The sequence below is a fragment of the Delphinus delphis genome, chromosome 12, assembly GCF_949987515.2.
Source record: "Delphinus delphis chromosome 12, mDelDel1.2, whole genome shotgun sequence".
In the NCBI taxonomy this organism is placed as follows: domain Eukaryota; kingdom Metazoa; phylum Chordata; class Mammalia; order Artiodactyla; family Delphinidae; genus Delphinus; species Delphinus delphis.
Window position 1 is genome coordinate 81,088,574 of NC_082694.2, and position 20,548 is coordinate 81,109,121.

A 20,548-nucleotide genomic window follows, 5' to 3' on the forward strand; every position below is an offset into this window, starting at 1 on the left:
TGGGTAAAGAATTACAACTTTGTACTCTAAATCAACCTGCCAGGATGTAGGTAAATCCTCACCTATAGTTCCTCAATGTTGTAATCTGATCAAAAGCAAAGACTTGAAGAAATCATGACCCCAAAGTGGCCCAAGCTGACGGTAAAACAACCAGATATCAGTAGGAAAGAGTGAATTGGGCTCTAACTATATGAGGGTCTGAATGGCTGGAAAAGGGGGAAAACGTGCCTCATGGATGTGCAGAGTCTCAGCTGAATGCTCCAAGGAATCGTTCCCCTGAGGGTTCTGCTCTCCTAGTTTCCTTGGAGATCCGTCCTCCACACTCCTACAACCGGGGTGGTTTTCAAGAAAAGAAAATATGACCATTTCACTCCTTTCCCTTAAAACTAGCAATAGTTCCAATGCATGTTAGAATAAAGTCCCAAGAATTCAGCAGACATGCAGAGTCTTCATTACCTAGCCTTTGTCTGACAACAGTATTATCTCACATTGCAGTCACCATCACCTCTATACCTGTGGTAGTCAGGGGTCTCCAGAGAAACAGATCCAAAAGACTATCTATATCTATATCATGTATGTTCTTCCTATCTATCTATCTATCTATCTATCTATCTATCTATCTATCTGGATTTAAATTAACCATCACAATACCCTTCCTAGGTTGATTGCTAATGCCTATTTTTATTTTTGTCCATATCATATTGCTCTGGGTGTTGAGTCTAATTAGGGAGTCTGTTAAGTTTCTTTAAGATTCTATTAGTCAGTGTCTAGTAACCAACCACTTTAGGTGTTTCACAGGGAGAATTTAATACAGAGAAGGTGTTATAAGGACAGAGAGAACAGAAGAGAAAATAAAAGGGGTGAAACAGTAAAAGGAAAAAATGGTATTACCCAGAGCTCAGAATATGCTGACACCCTTACGCAGCAGTCTACAGGACTATACCTGCTACCAAGCTTTTGGAGACACTATCACAGCCAATCCTGACTCTATTTGAGGGGCACTGCTTGGGCCAGGGCTGGAGCTACAAATAGGTACTACTTCTGCTCAGGCCACTGAAGTCTGCAACCCCCTTATGCTCACGGCCAACTACATCCATCAACTTCTACACTGTCAGAGGCACAAACCTCAGCTTCTCTCCCCTGTCTAGAGATCCCCAACCAGCACTTGCTATCAGCAAGGGAGCTTGGAAATACAGTTTGCAAGCTCCCGGCTTAAGCATACAGGCAAATGTGTCTTCTACCTTGGAGGGTCTCTGGGAGCTTCTGATCTGGAGGATTTTACTGTTGTCTTCACATGTCTCTTTTCAGCCTCTTTGTCAAAGCAGCAGTAAAAGTTTAAATAAGTTAATCTGTTGCCAAGCAACTCACTTTTGTCTCAGCACACTTCTCATTGCCGGTGGTTGCATTTTTCTATTTCTTCAGTGACAAGGCACTGGCAGGTTTTAAAGAATTATACATACACCTACGATACCCAGAGGTTTAATATTTTTTTACTTTTCTAAAAAAGTGCTGATTTTTATTACTTTAGATAGAGGTCTCTCTGAAGCTGAAGAGTGAAGTTATGTTGCTTTTCAAAATCTCGTGTACTTTCAAGAGACATTGGCTGCATCATATATATTTACAGGCTTTTCACTTCCTTGTTTTAAAAATGAAGTAGATTTAGTGCCTTAAAGAAAGCCATGGATCTTTCCATCTTATCTTCTTTTTTTGGTGTTCTTCTGTTGAGCATTAATCATATTCCAGATTTACCATTGTTTCTTGAGGAAAAAGAATGTTCAAAAGAAACTAGCTGCTGAAGCAGAGATTTTGGACACTACCATTCAGCTGTTATTTGGTCTTTCAATTTTAAAAGTTTCAGTTTATTCTTCACTAGGAGAACTCTATATATACACACACATACTTATAAATGTGCATTTTTTTTCCACATCTACCTTCTACCTGTATTAGTGGAAGGGAAGAGAGGGACATTTGTAGAGTACCCTGTTGTTGGTAGGTGCTGTTCTCTATTTCAGCCCTGTGTGTGTAGTTCATGGTTTCCCCTTAGGTCTTATTGTGCCCATTTTACAGACGAAGAAGCAGGATCAGAGAAACTGAGTAACTTGCCCGAGTCACACCTGTCATTGTCAGAGAAGGAATGAAGCCCAGGCGTGTTGGTGTAGAGGTTTGAGACTCTGTCACTGTTCTGTGATGGTCTTCTAGGGTGTCCCGGGTGCATGTTTCATGCTTAGAATCATGGTGAAGTTGATGAACCCGAAGAATCCTTTTAAAATCTGAGTTTCTAAAGTTTCTCTTTCAGTTTTGTTTAAGGTTTTCTTTTTCTCACTGTGATCCTAACCGAAATACTTTCACATACCCAATTACATAATAACAAAAGTCTCCAGGAAAGAGAGGATGGTGCCATGAACAATCAGTCAAGAATTCTTATCCTAGCTACAGAATCTGTCACACCAGCAGTTTCAACCTGGGTCTACTTTATGAGCACATTTTAAAGACATGGTATTGAGCTATGGCAGCAGCAGGTAATTCCCTTTGGTTGTCCTACCAATGAGATATTTTGACCAAAAATTCTAGAAGGTAAAAGACACTGCACCATTCTGTTGCCTTTAATATCCACAGACTCAGCTAAAAAATGACTTTATCTTTAGCTCTAGCCTATCTCTTATTTGTGTTTTTGGCTTTGCTGCCACAACTGCACATTTTGAGAGCAATAGTTAAAATAGGAGTAAGTATTTCCTTCTGTTTTTTACTTAATGGGCTGACCAAGACTTAGGAGACAGGGAAAGCAAGACCATCTTTTGGTCAAGTATATTCGGATTCTCCAACCAAAAGTATCAACCTTGCTGCCTGTTGTCACCTAGTGCCTACCCCCCACACACCAGTGGAACCAGGGTTTATTGTGTCTTAAAGTATTGTTCTTTATGTTATATTTGTTTCAATATATTAAAATGCCAGCATCCTAGGAGATGTAAAAATGTAGCTATCAGCCAGTTGAACTTTGAGTGGGAAGTTGGGGAATTGTTTTATATGGAGATGGTGTAAGAAGAAAAGGTCATTGTCAAGGTGAATCAAAGTATACTTTAAGTCCAACTCTAAGATTCAAAATCCCTCCTCTTAGACCTGACGCCATCTTTATCTCTAATTCATAACCTTTGAAATGCAGAAGTCTGAAATAGGTTCTGCAAAAACAAAAGGCATCAGATGAGTGCATGTTGGAAAGAAGAGAAAAACTACTATGAAGAAGGTAAGGTCCACACAGTTATAGAAACACCTTCCCTTCTGCCCTGTTCCTGGGATTTGGGGAAGTTAATCTGAAGAGTTTTCATCTATCCTAAATTACCTTAGATTTGATCATTGTATTCATTATATCATGAAACATTTGAAGGTGCATTATTAAAATGTATTAGCATCTGTGTTCATCAGTGATATTGGCCTGTAGTTTTCTTTCTTTGTGACGTCTTTGTCTGGTTTTGGTATCAGGGTGGTGATGGCCTCATAGAATGAGTTTGGGAGTGTTCCTCCCTCTGCTATACTTTGGAAGAGTTTGAGAATGATAGGTGTTAGCTCTTCTCTAAATGTTTTATAGAATTCACCTGTGAAGCCAGCTGGTCCTGGGCTTTTGTTTGTTGGAAGATTTTTAAACACAGTCTGAATTTCAGTGCATGTGATTGGTCTGTTTATATTTTCTATTTCTTCCTGGTTCAGTCTTGGAAGGTTGTGCTTTTCTAAGAACTTATCCATTTCTTTGTGGTTGTCCATTTTATCGGCATATAATTGCTTGTACTAATCTCTCATGATCTTTTGTATTTCTACAGTGTCAGCTGTTACTTCTTTTTCATTTCTAATTCTATTGATTTGAGCCTTCTCCCTTTTTTTCTTGATGAGTCTGGCATAGATGTAAAAATCTTCAACAAAATACTAGCAAACAGAATCCAACAGCACATTAAAAGGATCATACACCATGATCAAGTGGGGCTTATCCCAGGAATGCAAGGATTCTTCAATATATGCAAATCAATCAATATGATAAAATATATTAACAAACTGAAGGAAAAAAAACCATACGATCATCTCAATAGATGCAGAAAAAGCTTTCAACAAAATTCAACACCTATTTATGAAAAAAACCCTCCAGAAAGTAGGCATAGAGGGAACTTACCTCAACATAATAAAGGCCATATATGACAAACCCACAGCCAACATCATTTTCAATGGTGAAAAACTGAAACCATTTCCTCTAAGATCAGGAAGAAGACAAGGTTGTCCACTCTCACCACTATTATTCAATATAGTTTTGGAAGTTTTAGCCATAGCAATCAGAGAAGAAAAAGAAATAAAAGGAATCCAAATCAGAAAAGAAGAAGTAAAGCTGTCACTGTTTGCAGATGACATGATACTATACATAGAGAATCCTAACGATGCTACCAGAAAACTACTAGAACTAATCAATGAATTTGGTAACATAGCAGGATACAAAATTAATGCACAGCAATCTCTTGCATTCCTATACACTAATGATGAAAAATCTGAAAGATAAATTAAGGAAACACTCCCATTTACTGTTGCAACAAAAAGAATAAAATACCTAGGAATAAACCTACTTAAGGAGACAAAAGACCTGTATGCAGAAAACTATAAGACACCTATGAAAGAAATTAAAAATGATACAGACAGATGGAGAGATATACCATGTTCTTGGAGTGAAGAATCAACATTGTGAAAATGACTATACTACCCAAAGCAATCTACAGATTCAATGCAATCCCTATCAAACTACCAATGGTATTTTTCACAGAACTAGAACAAAATATTTCACAATTTGTATGGAAACACAAAAGACCCCAAAGAGCCAAAGCAATCTTGAGAAAGAAAAACGGAGCTGGAGGAATCAGGCTCTGGACTTCAGACTATACTACAAAGCTATAGTGATCAAGACAGTATGGTACTGGCACAAAAACAGACATATAGATCAATGGAAGAGGATAGAAAGCCCAGAGATAAACCCATGCACATATGGTCACCTTATTTTTGATAAAGGAGGCAAGAATATACAATGGAGAAAAGACAGCCTCTTTAATAAGTGGTGCTGGGAAAACTGGACAGCTACATGTAAAAGAGTGAAATTAGAACACTCCCTAACACCATACACAAAAATAATTCAAAATGGATTAAAGACCTAAATGTAAGGCCAGACACCATAAAACTCTTAGAGAAAAACATAGGCAGAACACTCTATGACATAAATCACAGAAAGATCTTTTTTGACCCACCTCCTAGAGAAATGGAAATAAAAACAAAAATAAACAAATGGGACCTAATGAAACTTAAAAGCTTTTGAACAGCAAAGGAAAACATAAACAAGATGAAAAGACAACCCTCAGAATGGGAGAAAACATTTGCAAATGAAGCCACTGACAAAGGATTATCTCCAAAATTTACAAGCAGCTCATGCAGCTCAATATCAAAAAAACCAAACAACCCAATCCAAAAATGGACAGAAGACCTAAATAGGAATTTCTCCAAAGAATATATACATATTGCCAACAAACACATGAAAGGATGCTCAACATCACAAATCATTAGAGAAATGCAAATCAAAACTACAATGAGGTATCACCTCACACCAGTCAGAATGGCCATCATCAAAAATTCTACAAACAGGGTTTTCCTGGTGGTGCAGTGGTTAAGAATCCACCTGCCAATGCAGGGGACATGGGTTCGAGCCCCAGGCTGGGAAGATACCACATGCCATGGAGCAACTAAGCCTGTGCGCCACAACTACTGAAGCCCATGCACCTAGAGCCCATGCTCCACAACAAAAGAAGCCACCACAATGAGAAGCCTGTGTATCACAATGAACAGTAGCCCCCACTCACTGCAACCAGAGAAAGCTCGCGTGCAGCAACGAAGACCCAATGCAGCCAAATAAATAAATTTTTAAAAAGAAAATTCTACAAACAACAAATGCTGGAGAGGGTGTGGAGAAAAGGGAACCCTCTTGCACTGTTGGTGGGAACGTAAATTGATACAGCCACTATGGAGAACAGTATGGAGGTTCCTTAAAAAACTAAAAATAGAACTACCATACGACCCAGCAATCCCACTACTGAGCATATACCCTGAGAAAACCATAACTCAAAAAGAGTCATGTACCACAATGTTCATTGCAGCTCTATTTACAATAGCCAGGACATGGAAGCAACCTAAGTGTCCATCGACAGATGAATGGATAAAGAAGATGTGGCACATATATACAATGGAATATTACTCAGCCATAAAAAGAAACAAAACTGAGTTATTTGTAGTGAGGTGGATGGAACTAATTCTGTCATACAGAGTGAAGTAAGTCAGAAAGAGAAAAACATATACCATATGCTAACACATATAAGTGGAATCTGAAAAAAAAAAAGGTTCTGAAGAACATAGGGGCAGCACAGGAATAAAGACACAGATGTAGAGAATGGACTTGAGGACATGGGGAGGGGGAAGGGTAAGCTGGGACGAAGTGAGAGAGTAGCATGGACATATATACACTACCAAATGTAAAACAGATAGCTAGTGGGAAGCAGCCACATAGCACAGGGAGATCAGCTCGGTGCTTTGTGACCACCTAGAGGAGTGGGATAGGGAGGGTGGGAGGGAGATGCAAGAGGCAGGAGATATGGGGATGTATGTATATGTAGAGCTGACTCACTTTGTTATAAAGCAGAAACTAACACACCATTGTAAAGCAATTATACTCCAATAAAGATGTTAAAAAAAAAAGTATTAGCATCTTTTTTTTTTTTTTTTTTTTTTTTTTTTGCGGTATGCAGGCCTCTCACTGTTGTGGCCTCTCCCATTGCGGAGCACAGGCTCCGGACGCGCAGGCTCAGCGGCCATGGCTCACGGGCCTAGCCACTCCACGGCATGTGGGATCTTCCCGGACACGAACCCGTGTCCCCTGCATCGGCAGGTGGACTCTCAACCACTGTGCCACCAGGGAAGCCCAAGTATTAGCATCTTTCATGATAATTATTCACTTAATTCTCCCAGCAGCCCCTCTCCTTCTAGGCTGTGAAGTTTGTTAAAGGGAGAGAGGGAGTCCCATTGTTTCTTCCTCTTTTAGCTCCCTACTGTCCCCAAAGCACCCAGCACAGGCAGGCATCTTATTGGCAGTTTTAGAAGAAGCTATGAATGCCCTCTTCCTCCTTATTTTCTCTTCAGATCTGCCTACCTACAGAGAGGAGAGACTTTTAGGGATCAGCTGTGTCCTCGCAAAAAGAGGCCTGTCACAGACAGTAACTGGGTGAGTAAATCTGTCCAATTCCAGGAGTCAGTACAGGACGTTCACTGTTGCAAAAAATCTAAACTATATCCTCCAACTTGGCCTTTCTCACTGTATTTTGATTTTCCCTGGGTCCTGTGGCTAGCTCCCAGTTGCTTCACAACTTTGTCAAAGAGACAGTTAACTATTGACTTCTTCAACTCTGAAGTGCCAACTAGGGGCCCATCATGTATGTATGTATGTATGTATGTGTGTATGTGTGTGTGTATGTATGTATGTATGTATGTATGTATGTATGTATGTGTGTATGTATGTATGTATGTGTGTGTATGTATGTATGTGTGTATGTGTGTATGTGTGTATGTGTGTATGTGTGTATGTGTGTGTGTAGTACTGATTACATACATTCACTCATTTAATGCTTGTAAAATTTCCGGGGGGGAGATGATACTTCAAGGAATTAAGGAAAAAGAAACTTGCTAGAGTTAAACAGCTAATTAGTGGCCCAGCTGAGAGTCAAATTCAGGGCTACTTGACTCCAAATTTCCTGATATTTGTACCACCATCCAAGACCTTTGTAATCATTGCTTTTGTCCCACTTCCATCTCTTGACATGTGTTTCTTGGTGGACATAGACACCTACCCCAGGTGTGATAGAAGAAAGTCTCCTTTGTGGTTCAGTTCTAGATACTGCCTCTTGACAGTGTTCTTTCCACTGCACCACTGGGCAGGGTCTGCAAAGGAGCAACAGGCCTCCAAGTTCTCCTGCAGCTTGTTCATCCTGTGAGTCATCTAAGATCACCTTTTTACTTCTCTTCATGACCAAGGACCTGTTTACACCACAGTGTTTCTTTCTCCTGTGAGAAGAAGCAGATTCTGACAACAAAGAAACCCTTGCCAGGAGTGGAGTGATCTCTTGTGTAGTCCATTGCTGTGACCAAGGTTGTATGTTTCCATCCACTCGTTTATTTATTCACTCCTTTTTAAAAGACACACTGAGCCTATTTAATAGAAGACGTTCTAGAGGTGCAAACTTAAAATAATAACACGTTATGGACTAAATGTTTGTGCCCCCCAACCCCCATGAGTTTGTATGTTGAAATCCTAACCCCCTATCAGGAGTTGGGGCCTTGCAGAGGTAACTAAGTCATAAGGGTGGGGCCCTCATGAATGAGGTAAGCGCTCTTATAAGAGGAACCCCAGAAAGCTCTTTTGCCCTTTTCCTGCCACGTGAGGACTCAAGGAGAAATCGGATGTGTACAGTCAGGAAGAGAGCGCTTCTCACCAGAACACATGTCTGCTGGCACCCTGATGTCGAAGTTCCAGCCTCCAGAACTGTAAGAAATAAATTACTGTTGTTCATAAGCCACCCAGTCTATGGTACTTTGTTACAGCAGCCAGAACTAAGCAAATAACTTTCACAATTGTCTCTATTCATTTTCTTTAAATTAAGGTAGAATCTGAGCATAATTTCCAGATCGCCTGAGAAAACCAACCTGTCAAGGACAGATAAGATTCTTGATAACTTTTTCATGAAAATGGTTAGGGGGCAGAGTTAGGGTTCAGGGTCACTGTCCCTCTCTCGGTTAGAAAGGCAAGTCATTGCACTTGGTTGGAGTGATACTGTGCTCCCTCCCTTTGATGGACGATACCCTCCAAAGCTGATTACACTCTATAATAGCAAAAACAATCTGTGGATTATAAGAATCTAGAGCAGGAGGAATCATCCTGGTTTCTGCCTGATGAGACGTTCACCAGCCATGTGGAACCACTTTTGGTTGCTCAATCACTGTAGCTCTGAAATACTTTAAAATTCTGAGCCATGTGTTGCCACATACTAAACACAGATTCAGCAAACCATCCGCTGCGGCATTCTCGTGGAATCACAGTTGAAGGGTTGTCAGAGGTTCTGAATTTGCATACCAGAAACAGCAACACTTCATCAGGGCTTTGAGAAGGTCCCCGGGGAAGCGGAGGCATTCCTGCTTTCCTTCCTTCCCTTCTATGTAAGTTCCCAAACACTTATTTCAGACACCTGGATAATAGGTTATGATAGGTGAGTTTCTTCCACATTGCATTTAATGAGGATCACATTAAATTCTCTTGTTGGAAGAGCTTGAGAAGAGGGAGAGAACCAAAGTGAATCAGAACTGTGAGGGCAGACAGTCCGTGGGGATGGTCCCCATTCAGACTGAGAATGATCATTGCTTGTTGGTGCAAGGAAGCAGTCACACATGCTAAAGAGTGTTTCCTTATGCTGCTGTGTGTATTTAAGGCTGTGCCAGTCCTAACATAGATGCTTTAAAAAAATTTATCCTTTTCCACCAGCAGTCCCACTCCTAAAATAATGTTCCCACCTATATTTGCTCAGCTAGTTTCTTCTCATCCTTGATATTCGGCTCAAATATTACCTCAGGGAACTTCATTCATTCCACATCACATGTCCCTCCCTTGTGTATACCTTACATATACCTTATGTGTACACCATATGTATACCACTCTCAGATGGAACTGTAACTGCCCTACTAGGTACCAACTCCTTGAAGGAATGGCCCTAATTGATTTCTGTGACCCCAGGAGCCAGCATGGCATCTGGAAAAGAGTACTCACCCAGAAATCATTAATTGAATAAATTAGTGGATGAATAAATGATCACAATTGAAAAGTTATTAGTTATGTACATATTTCTGGTGAATGGTATGAATCCATAATAGTTTTGTCCAACTTATTCAAATTTTCCAGAATCACAATGTCTAGGATTTTCCAAATCCTCATGAAATGAAGGGTCAGGAGCATGAACTGCATTTCAAATAGTGGATCGAATCATCTCATCCTCACCTGCTTAATAGAATTAAGTTGTGAATAAATTTCTTCTCAGTTTTGATACTATGTACCTGGGATTTTAAAATTATTTTGAAATATAATATATATAAAGGAATATACATAATGTTTATGTACAATTTAAGGGATAATATCTGTATAAAAGAATAATAATAAAAACCCTCATGAACCTCCTACCTCGCTTAGGAAATAATGGACTATGGTCTTTGCCAACCTGGAAATGAAATGTGAACATATGACTATGTCTTATATAAGCACAATTTGTGAAAACTCTATATTGTGTTTAGTAAACATGATTAACATTAGCAAAGCATATATTCATTTACGATTAAGACCTGAGGAGTCAATTTAATGCTCTTGTAATCTCTGTGATACCTATTGTATTTCATGCGGTATCTCCTTGCTTTCCTGGTGTTGGATTACTCGCAGTTTTTTTGTGTGTGTGTGTACATGTGCATGTTTTAATCACCAGTCCAGCATTTTCCCTGAACTGTATACTGCATATATCTAATTATCTGATAGACATCTGTATCTGTACTTGCAACAGGTCCTCAAACTCAACATTACTAAAACTACATTGCTTAAATTCTCTCAGTACCTCCCATGACCTAATCCTTCTCTCTTTCTTAGTCTGGTCATTAACTCTCCCACACCATACATTTGGTGTTATCATGAGTTTTTTCTTCTCTTTTAAAACTGCACTGTGTCATGAAACCCTCATAAACAACTTTTCTATTCATGGCTTCTTTCATTCTAAGGTATCTTGCACAAAATTTCCGGATTTTTTTTAAAACAAATCTCTCATCAATCACTCCTCTGTTTAAACAATAAGCAGACAAATACTTTGATGCATCTCTGTGGCCTGTGATCTGGAGAGACCAAGATTCTATGGTGTTAACTCAGGAGCCATCAGAAGGAAAACCCAGTGAGCAAAGGTGTGGTTTCCTAATCCCAGACTCCAGGGTCGCCTGAGACCCATAGAATGTTTACTTGGGCCCAGCTACTACAGAAAGCAGAGGCAGAGATACTCTTCTGCATGGGAAGGAGGGGCAATGGCTGGTGAGAACCTTGGACTTAAGGAGAACAGGTCACTGGGCTACCCTCGCCCCATTTCAATGGGGCACACACTTGTCAATACATTGCTCCTCTTATTCTAGAAAATCTAGTCTCAGTCTTATACAAAACATCCAGAACCTTCTCCTCTCTCAAATTTAGCAAAGGCCTATTCATTTTGCGTGCTTGATGCAATTTAAAGGTACTGAAGAGACTCTGCAAAGAAGTCAAAGTATTTCCCCTGAGGGGCTTTGGGTAAATGAATTTTTATTTATAATTAAATGATTGAACTGTGACTGTCCCAATCAATCTGACTGTTCCCCAATTACAGATTAAAATACCTGTAATGGCCCCTTGGATTTCTAGAAGGTTCTATAGGTTACTAGGAGGTTTCACGTGCACCAGCTATATATATGTCTCTAAGGAAAGAAGGACTCAGATGATTATTTCTGTTTAGTAAAGTTTCCAAAAGAAAATGGAGGCTTCCATCAGGTAAATATTTTGGCCAGTGCTACTTTGCTAGCATCCAAGACAGACCAGTTGAGAAGCCGGGTACCTTAAAGTTCCGAGGCTCTTGAGTGGATCTACTCTTTGCCACCTGGTATTCACACTATGATTTTTGTTTCTTTTTGCTAACACAGTGGATCCTGTTGTTCAGGCTTGCATTTTATTCAAGACAGAATTGTTTATTAGGAAGTGTGAGGGTTGGTAAAAACATGGATTAAAGTCACACTCTTGTTACATATTTGCTATGTGACATTTGATGATTTATTTAACATCCCTGAACTTCAATGTTCTCACATGTAAAAGAGAGATGCTACGATCTGCATCCCGGGGCTGTGTTGAGCATCACACAGGACTCTACGGTAACAGGTGGCAACACCATGTGTATTATACGTACCAGTTGCTGTCCCTGTGAGGGCCACTCCCCAACGGTGGACACATAAGTGGTCATCACTCAGCTTGTCCCTGACTTCCAGGCTCCCGCTTTCCATTTGGGTCACATCCAGTGGAAGTCAGTGCCTTGAAAGGGGATTCCATGTGATAGCACCTCTGGGTCTGCCATATTTAGATGGTACACAATTAAACTTAAGCCTTATTGAGGGACTATTTTGCTCAGTAGATGTAATTAGAAGCCAACTCTGAATAGTGTTATAATTATAAATACAACTTAGTTTGACTCAACAAATATTCACTGAACACCAGATTTTATGTATATAAAGATTTAATAAGGGAAAAATTTCTTTAGTCAGGAAGATAAGCACGTAAATAATATCTTAGTGTGATAAATAAGAAATGTACATACAAAGGGCTATGAGGGCACAGAGGAGAACAGCATAAGCAGCTCTCCTTCATCAGTGGATGGGTTTAGGGAAGTCACATGGAAGACACAGCATCGGACTAAGACCCTGGAAGAAGAGACCATGTTGCCCTCGTAGAAAAGTGGGAAAAAACAAAACAAAACATTATGGGCAAAGAGAACAACACCTAAAATATCAACCAAGGTGTTCTGACCGGTTCTGGTTGCCACTCCTTACTCCCCATTTCACCCTGGGGAAATTACTAGACCTATCCTTCAGTTTCCTTATTTGGAAACCGATTCTAATAATATCTACCAAAAAGGTCTTGACACAGATGAAATGATATCGTGGAATTTCACTAATAGAATGCTAGGTATACAGGAGATATTCCGTAAATTTCAGACTTATCAATGGAACACAAAGAACTTGATGAGGGCAGCATAGTTGGGCATCTTAATGAAGGTCCCGGAGGTTAACATCCCTGGGAAACCAACAGTGTGGGTGCTTGGCTAAATGTGGACGCCTGTGAGAGTGCAGCTCCAGCCAGGTTTTGCAGTTGTGCGTTTGCTTCTCATTAAGCCCATCAACCTGAATTATTGGGGTACACATGTCCCCTCTCCCCCAGAGGACTATTCCCTGTGCTTGACACAGGATTGTCGGGTTTCTCAGAGCTGACTCCTGGATTCGACTGGTGGGACAGTCACGACTGTCTCAGCAAACACATCGGCTGTGACAGCATTGGTGGTGCCGGCCCTACAGGCGCACAGTTGGGAAAGCTCTCCAGTGAATGACCATCTACCTGGGTTAGTGTTTCACGTGACTGAGGTTATATCAGTGAAGCCAAAGTCCCAGATGAATGGATTATGCACAACTGTTTCCAAATACACTTTGTCCAAACTTCCATCTTGGGCTCACCCCTCCGCCAACCGACCTCCATCCTCTGTACCCAGCACACGACGGTACCCCTGACCTCCACAAATAATCATTCAGGAGACAACAGGTGAAAAAAACACCTCCCACCAGGTACCTGATGGAAAACCAGCGAACTGCTCGTGTTCCCTGTGCAGTTAGCTTTATTTTTAAGTTCTCCTGGGCAGTAAGAGGACCACAGCGCAAACTTCCCAAATTCATGGTATGAAGGTACCGTTAATAGTGCTGCCTTCAGATGACTGCGCTGTGGACTGACCCTCGGGCTTGTGGTTTTATTTTTTAACTCCAAGTTCAGGAGGTTGGGAGCAATAAGGTTAGCCACCTGAAATAACAACATTCGCCTAATCTAGAATGACCTATTTCCCCAGCGAAGATTGCTTTCTGTGTTATTTTTATTTTTCAAGGGAGTTAACATTCAACGGGCACATGAACCCGGGTTCTTCTTCCTGAATAGGTCTGTCTGTTTCGGCGTGTCCCTCCACCCGGCCGCTGAGCCCCGCGTTCCTCGGGATTCAGGAAGCTCTAACTATTAATGAGGGCCGAAGATCCAAGCGCTTGGCGACTCCTTCCCCACCACGCGCTCCATTAAACACAATTTCCTAAGGCATTTTACAACTTAGAAGGGCTTATCGGGAAAAGTGCAGCATCGTTACAATCGTGCAGGATGATAGTTTTGAAAATGTCATTTACGCACAAGGAATTGGTGGCCTGATGGGTGTCAAGCCGGGGGTTAATACAAAGCAGCTCAGAAGATTTGTAGAACTGAGTGGTGCTCTAAGTGTGGTCTCGTTGTCAGCATCGTCTGCATTTCCTGGGAAGTGTGTTAGAAATGCAAGTTGCTGGGCCCTGCCCCAAATCTGCTGAGTCAGAAACTCATCAGCAACTCGTCAGATGGGCTGGAGCCCTGCCATCTGGTGACTTGACAACCACTGGGGTGGACCTTATCTTCCTCCCTTGTGGAACCATCCTAATCAGTGTTAGATAGACGCAAGTGTCCTACGGGGAGTTTAGGACTGGGGCTCAGACAGTCCTGGCTTCTATGCCCAGTTCCGCCATTGGTTGGATACTTATCTCAGGCATCTTTTGTGGTATATCTCGGCCTCACTTTCCTCATTTGTAAAAAGGTAATAGTAATATAATTTGCTCTGTTTAACTCCTTGAGTTTATTATTATGGTGTTAGTAACAAATAATACATTTAAAATAAAGTAATTTTTTGAAGTATAGTTGATGTACAATGTTGTGTTAGTTTCTGGCGTACAGCAAAGTGATTCAGTTTTATATATATATTCGTTTCCATATCCTTTGCCATTATGGTTTATTACAGGCTGTTGAACATAGTTCCCTGTGCTATACAGTAGGACCTTGTTGTTTATCTATAAATTTTATTTAAGTAATAGAATAAATATTGGTAAAGGGTTTTGAAACTTTGAGAGCGCCTCACATAGTGTTAATACCTTAATGCAAAGATTTCCTAGTTACGGGTCTCACAGGCTATGTGGGGATATCTGAAATCCAGGACAGTTTAAGCACAGCGCAATATTCTTACGTCCTATCAATGGCACAACAAAAAGTATTCATTTCAAGTGCTTATTCGATGGACACAAGAAGGGGGTGTTTCGGTGTTCCTGAGGAGACTTGAAAGATGAAATAAGCACGTGCTTCCTGGAGGCAAGAGAGAGCAAGGCGTGCTCACTAACGGCAGAGCTGACGGTGCCTAGAGCGGAGAGCGTGCATGCGTGTGTATAAATGCCTGCGTGTGCGCGTGAGAGAGAGAGAGAGAACAGGAGATAAAGAGAGGGGTGGGGGAGGAGGGAGGGAAAAGGAGACAGAGAGAGACAAAGACACAGAGAGATAAAGACTTAGAGAAACTGAGAGAGAGACAGAGAGATTGACAGAGAGGGAAAGCGATCCGAAGGAAGAGGCGGGGGAGGATAAAGTAAGAAGGCAGAGACGTTTTCATGGCATCTTACAGGTTCCGTGCCACTCTCGGCAGCGGTCCCTCTTTGTACCTACCGGTAGGATTACGTGTTTACAAAATGCCACGGGAGGAAACTGAGGCCCAGAGGACGGAGTTACCTCTATCATGGGTTCTGGCATGAGAAGAAGCTAAAGCAGAAATCCAAGCGATGGCCACGGGACTCAGGACCAGCACGGAGCACTTAATGCCCTAGCCAGGTCGTGAGCACTGCCCATCAACATCTGTGCCACCTGAGCCAGGATGGGTCAGGGCACTGGCGGTGGCAGCAGGACCGGCCCAGGCCAGTTTTGCCCGCACGCGCACATTCGCACCAGTCCGGGTGCTTGCAGTTCTCGTTCACACGAGAAGTCCGGGAGAATTTTTATTTTTGCCTCCCGCCTGCCCATCTCCATGTGTTCATATTGAAACAGTAATATAACAGTGAAACTACTTAAATAAAAAATCCTCTGTATTCCCATCACCTTCAATAGATACTATTTTTGCACAATTTCCTTTTATCTCTTTCCCACAACTGTTTTTCCCGCTGCGGTGATCATAGCACATACGTCATTTTGTCCCTTGCTTTTTCCTGTATTACTGCAGGCTAAACAAAGTTACTTGTTGCTGTGGTGTTTCCACAATGTTCATTTCAATAGCTACATAATATTTTATTCAGGGAACACACCGTAAATTATTGAACCGTTGCTCTGTTGTTTTCTTAGTTAAGTTCCCATTTCCTTAGGAAATTAAGAGATTTAAAAAAATTTAAATGAAAGGTTTCAATGTATACATGGTGTATTCTCTTCCTCAAGGTGAAATACCTCCAGTACTTTCCCTCTGGTGAAATGCTCAACCTCTTTGAAGAATATGAGGATAGTTTGCCATTTCCATTTCTTTGGGTACTTGACTCATTTATTTCCTCTTACAGTTTGATAGATTTTGGAAGGTAAGTCCACCATTTTCAACAGGAACCTCATGGTTATCTTAAGACATTCCTCAAACATTCCGGATACTGTGATCTTCTATTTATATCCATCTAGTCAAACACACCAACACTGGGCTCCCTTTTATGGATTTCTGTACGCTTTGGCTCTTCTCCAGCTCATTCTCGGTTCCCATTCTTCACTAGTTTAGTCCTGGGGGGCAGCACAGGGTCTGACATTCCTCCTTTAAAAAAAAGAAAAGAAACTTGCTTCTTGTGATTTGTTTCTAAGCCAACCATGAAATGAGTTAGATTGCCAGAGCTTTCCTTCTCTCTTCCTCGCTAAGCTTTTTCCCTTCTTGCTGAAATAATTGTCCAGATCATCCCTTTCTCCTTAGTACTTGATTTCATCCATCATATAAGTGTGCGTCCCAGCAATGTTCTCTTCTGCTCTCATTAACGGGTTTGGGGACACTAGGAGCTTCTGGCAGGAAAGAGCACAGCAGACCAGTGAGGACGGAAGGTAGTTATGTGCCCTACGTTGGAGGCTGCCTTCCTTATTTTGGCCGCTATTAAATGAGCTTATTGACAACACTCAGTTTAACCCTCTTTTAAAGATACACATGCATACCTTAAGTGCAATACCCTCACCTCTAGCTTCATCTAATTTTACTGTCAATATTACCTTTTAAAGGTCTGGATTTAACATCTTCTAATTGGATATTTTATAGGCTTCTGTAACTTGCTTTTTGAAAGAAATGGAAAGATATATGAATGAATTTCCACACGATTGAATACAAATGGATTTGAAAGTTAAAAAAAAAATAATGGAAAGACGTTCTCTGAGGTGACGCATCACTTCTAAAGCCATTTGAGTCATCGTAATTATTACCTATGGTACACAAACCCTAGTCCATAGTAGATTGGTTGGAAGTCCCATTTTTGTTACTCCCTGGAGAAGGGATTCCCTAGGGAGGACCTGATAGCCCAGTCCCTGGAATCACTACTGAAAATCTACCTTAAATGCCTATTGCATGCTGAATGCAAAGGAACTGTGATACTTATCATGCCTCCTAACTAGAGGAGGGATGGCAGAAGTGAGGATTTCTTCTAATTTGGGCAGCAGAGACTGGCTAGCTATTTACCAAACCCACTTCCTTTTTCTCCCAAGCACACAGCAAGGAGACATTTCTAACCGAGCTCTGACCAGTGCTATGTGTGCAGAAATGGTGCCACGTCCAGCCTGTTCAATCCTGGTGCCCAGAACTCTACTACATAACATTCTTATGCTCCTTCCGTCTTTTCCAGCTTCATACGGATGGCTCTTGTAATTGTTTTGGAAAACATGTATTGAAGATAGCAGACCAGGCTTCAGAAAGTCTTCCCTACCAATGAGGAACATAAATTTGGGGATTTATGTGAACAAACAATAAATTTCTTTCATGTTTCTCCCTTTGTACTTTTTTTTTCATTTGTCTGTTACAAGTACTGCTACTGTAATAAAATACACTATTAACACAATAGCTTAAATGGGTCTCTTCGTGAATCCTAGATCACTTATTATCATTGTTGCTCAAATTCAGCCCATCCGTTGGCGTGAGAAGCTGCATAAATACTTTTTAGAACCTCAAGTGCAGAATTTGGGTCACTTATTTCAGGTTCTGCTACTAATTACACACCCTTCTTTTCTTTAGAATGATTTTATATGCACTATTATATAAAGTAAAGGGAAGAGGTCTGTAGGGTTTTCAATGTCTCTCCATCTTCCCAGGAGCCCTTTAACGTAATCATTTAAAGTACAAGACAATCCAATGAAATGACGTGATGCTTTCCATGAACTCAGAGAACCAATGAGAACAGAGTGTTATATGATATTTGCAAGCCAATGGATGGTTGCCAGAGTCAGAGCAATGCATCTTAATTGAATTATTGCATTGACCAGGCATCCTATTTTCTTTCCGGTTTTCACTGTGTCTCCCTGGCAAGTGCAGCCAAAGCATTTTCCTTTTTTTAAGTAACAAGTCTGGCTTTTAAAAATGTGTATTTCTAGCTTGACATAGCATGACTTTTTCTTTTCTCTGTCATGTATAAATGTAGCATTTTATTTTCTTTGGAATCACTATATAAATCCTCGTGTTTTATGTTTGTGCTGGTGGTGTGCGTGCACACACACGCTCGCACGTGTATCTGTGGTGAGGAATTCCGTGAGTGCGTTGCTTCCCCCCCTTAGTGCAGAGAGTGGTTGATGCGAGTTGATGAGGTGTATATTTTCCTCAGGCTTACCGACCACCAAAAGGAGTTGGGAGAAGAGAGCCAGTGAATTTGTGGGTGTTGAGTTGTTGCATATTCTGTATGCAGGGTTTTTTCTTTAATTTACAGTTTAATAGAACCCAGCTGACACCAAGTCTTTTTTGTAAATCATGTTTATGAGATATGAGTCAGTGATGACATATCCTTAAGCTATTCCAGTGAAAGGAAAGCCTCTCAGGCACGCGGCCGTTGGTTTTGTGGGAAGCTTGGCCAACCATGTTGCTCTAGCCTGTGGGGTGGCTTCTTTCTTCATTTCAGTGAGACCAGTACATCTTCAGAGTAAGTTCCAAGGTGGATTTTTTTTTTTTCTGTTAGAGGGTGAAGATAGAGACCAATTTTGTTTGTCCATCGTCAGTCTGACCCTCCAAACTGTCAGAGCAAGGACTTGGCTATGAACCATCATCTTAAGGGTGAAACAAGCTCAGTAGTCAGTAGGTCATTGTGTAGGTGTTGTATTTTTTTTTATTTGAAACTCTTTCCTGAAAGTTGTTCTGTGTCATGAAGGAAGGTGCCTTTGCAAACAAACAAAGACACCTTTCTTGTGCCACCACCTAATTCCTGCCACGGGTATTTGCGTTCATCAGACCTCTCTCCTTACTATGCCATCAAAGTTGATGCCGTGGTCCTTTAACAGCTTTATTAAATATTGTGTTGGAAATATCTATGTAGTTATGAGCCAAAGGAAATGGTAAACTATCCTCATATTCTTCAAAGAGGTTGAGCATTCCGCCAGAGGGAAAGTACTGGAGGTATTTCACCTTGAGGAAGAGAATACACCCTCTATACATTGAAACCTTTGATTTTAATTTTTAAAAATCTCTTAATTTCCTAAGGAACTGGAAACTAAGTCAGTTTTCTCTTTGGATCTGAAAATATAGAGTGTCAAACACAACCCAGGCATCCAACAATTGATGATGTTCAAGTAGGGTTTCTTTATAAAAATTTACCTGTGTGCTGTAGGGTTAAGCTTGACTCAGTTAAAAACTAATTTTTGTCATGATTAGATCCCATATGGCAACACACAGACAGTCTAACCTACACTAGAACAGTACCATTCAGTCTCAAACATATCATCAATAATCGTGGCTATATCATCAATAAATAGGGAAAACTACTTTCAGGAAAGCTCTTTCCAAGTATAATAAATACTGCTTTACAAATAAGTAGTGCTTGGAATTCATATTTAGTGAATTCTATTATTCAGAAGGCTGGCTTTCTCCAAACTCAGAAATAACAACTTAAAACAAAATACAAACACAACAAAATACAACTTAAAACAGAGAGGTTTAATAAAGAAAGAGGTAGAAAAATAGAAGATGAAAATGGAGAAGAAGAAAAGGAAGAAGAGGAGGAAAGGGAGGGAGAGAGAATGGGGGAGACGGAGAAGAAGGAGGGGGAGGGAGGTGGAGGAGACAGAGAGAAGGAGGGTGAGAGATCTGCTTCTGACAGGGGTAGCAGGTGTAATAACACCTTTGCGTTTGATGCCACAGGAAAACCCAGGATCTGACCTTGACCTGATGGCATGTTGACCTGCTCCCAGGCATCACTGCAGCCTATTCAGACAGTGGGACACAATTCCTGGAGATGAACTCTGTTGTTTTCTGCATTAGTTTCCTCCATCACGTACACCAACTGCATCCTACTCAGTTGTGAGCATAAAAATGCAAAAGTAAGATTGACAAATAGGAGTTTATCCAGTGGAGAGCAACTAGTCCCTATACTAAGCCTCATAAGGCAAAAAAACCACTTCAAAGGAGCTAACAATATTGAAAGAAAATTTATTTAGCTGAAGAAAGAAAACTCAGCGGGGACCCTAATTCCGTTTTCTCTGAAGCTCCAAGAGAAAGAAAATTTTGACTCACTCTGGGTAGCTTCATTAGGCAGACAATTCAGAGAGGGAGATTTCAGCCAAACAGGATTATTTAATCAATAATCAAAGAGGAAATGATTTGTCTTATAAGTTCCTTAT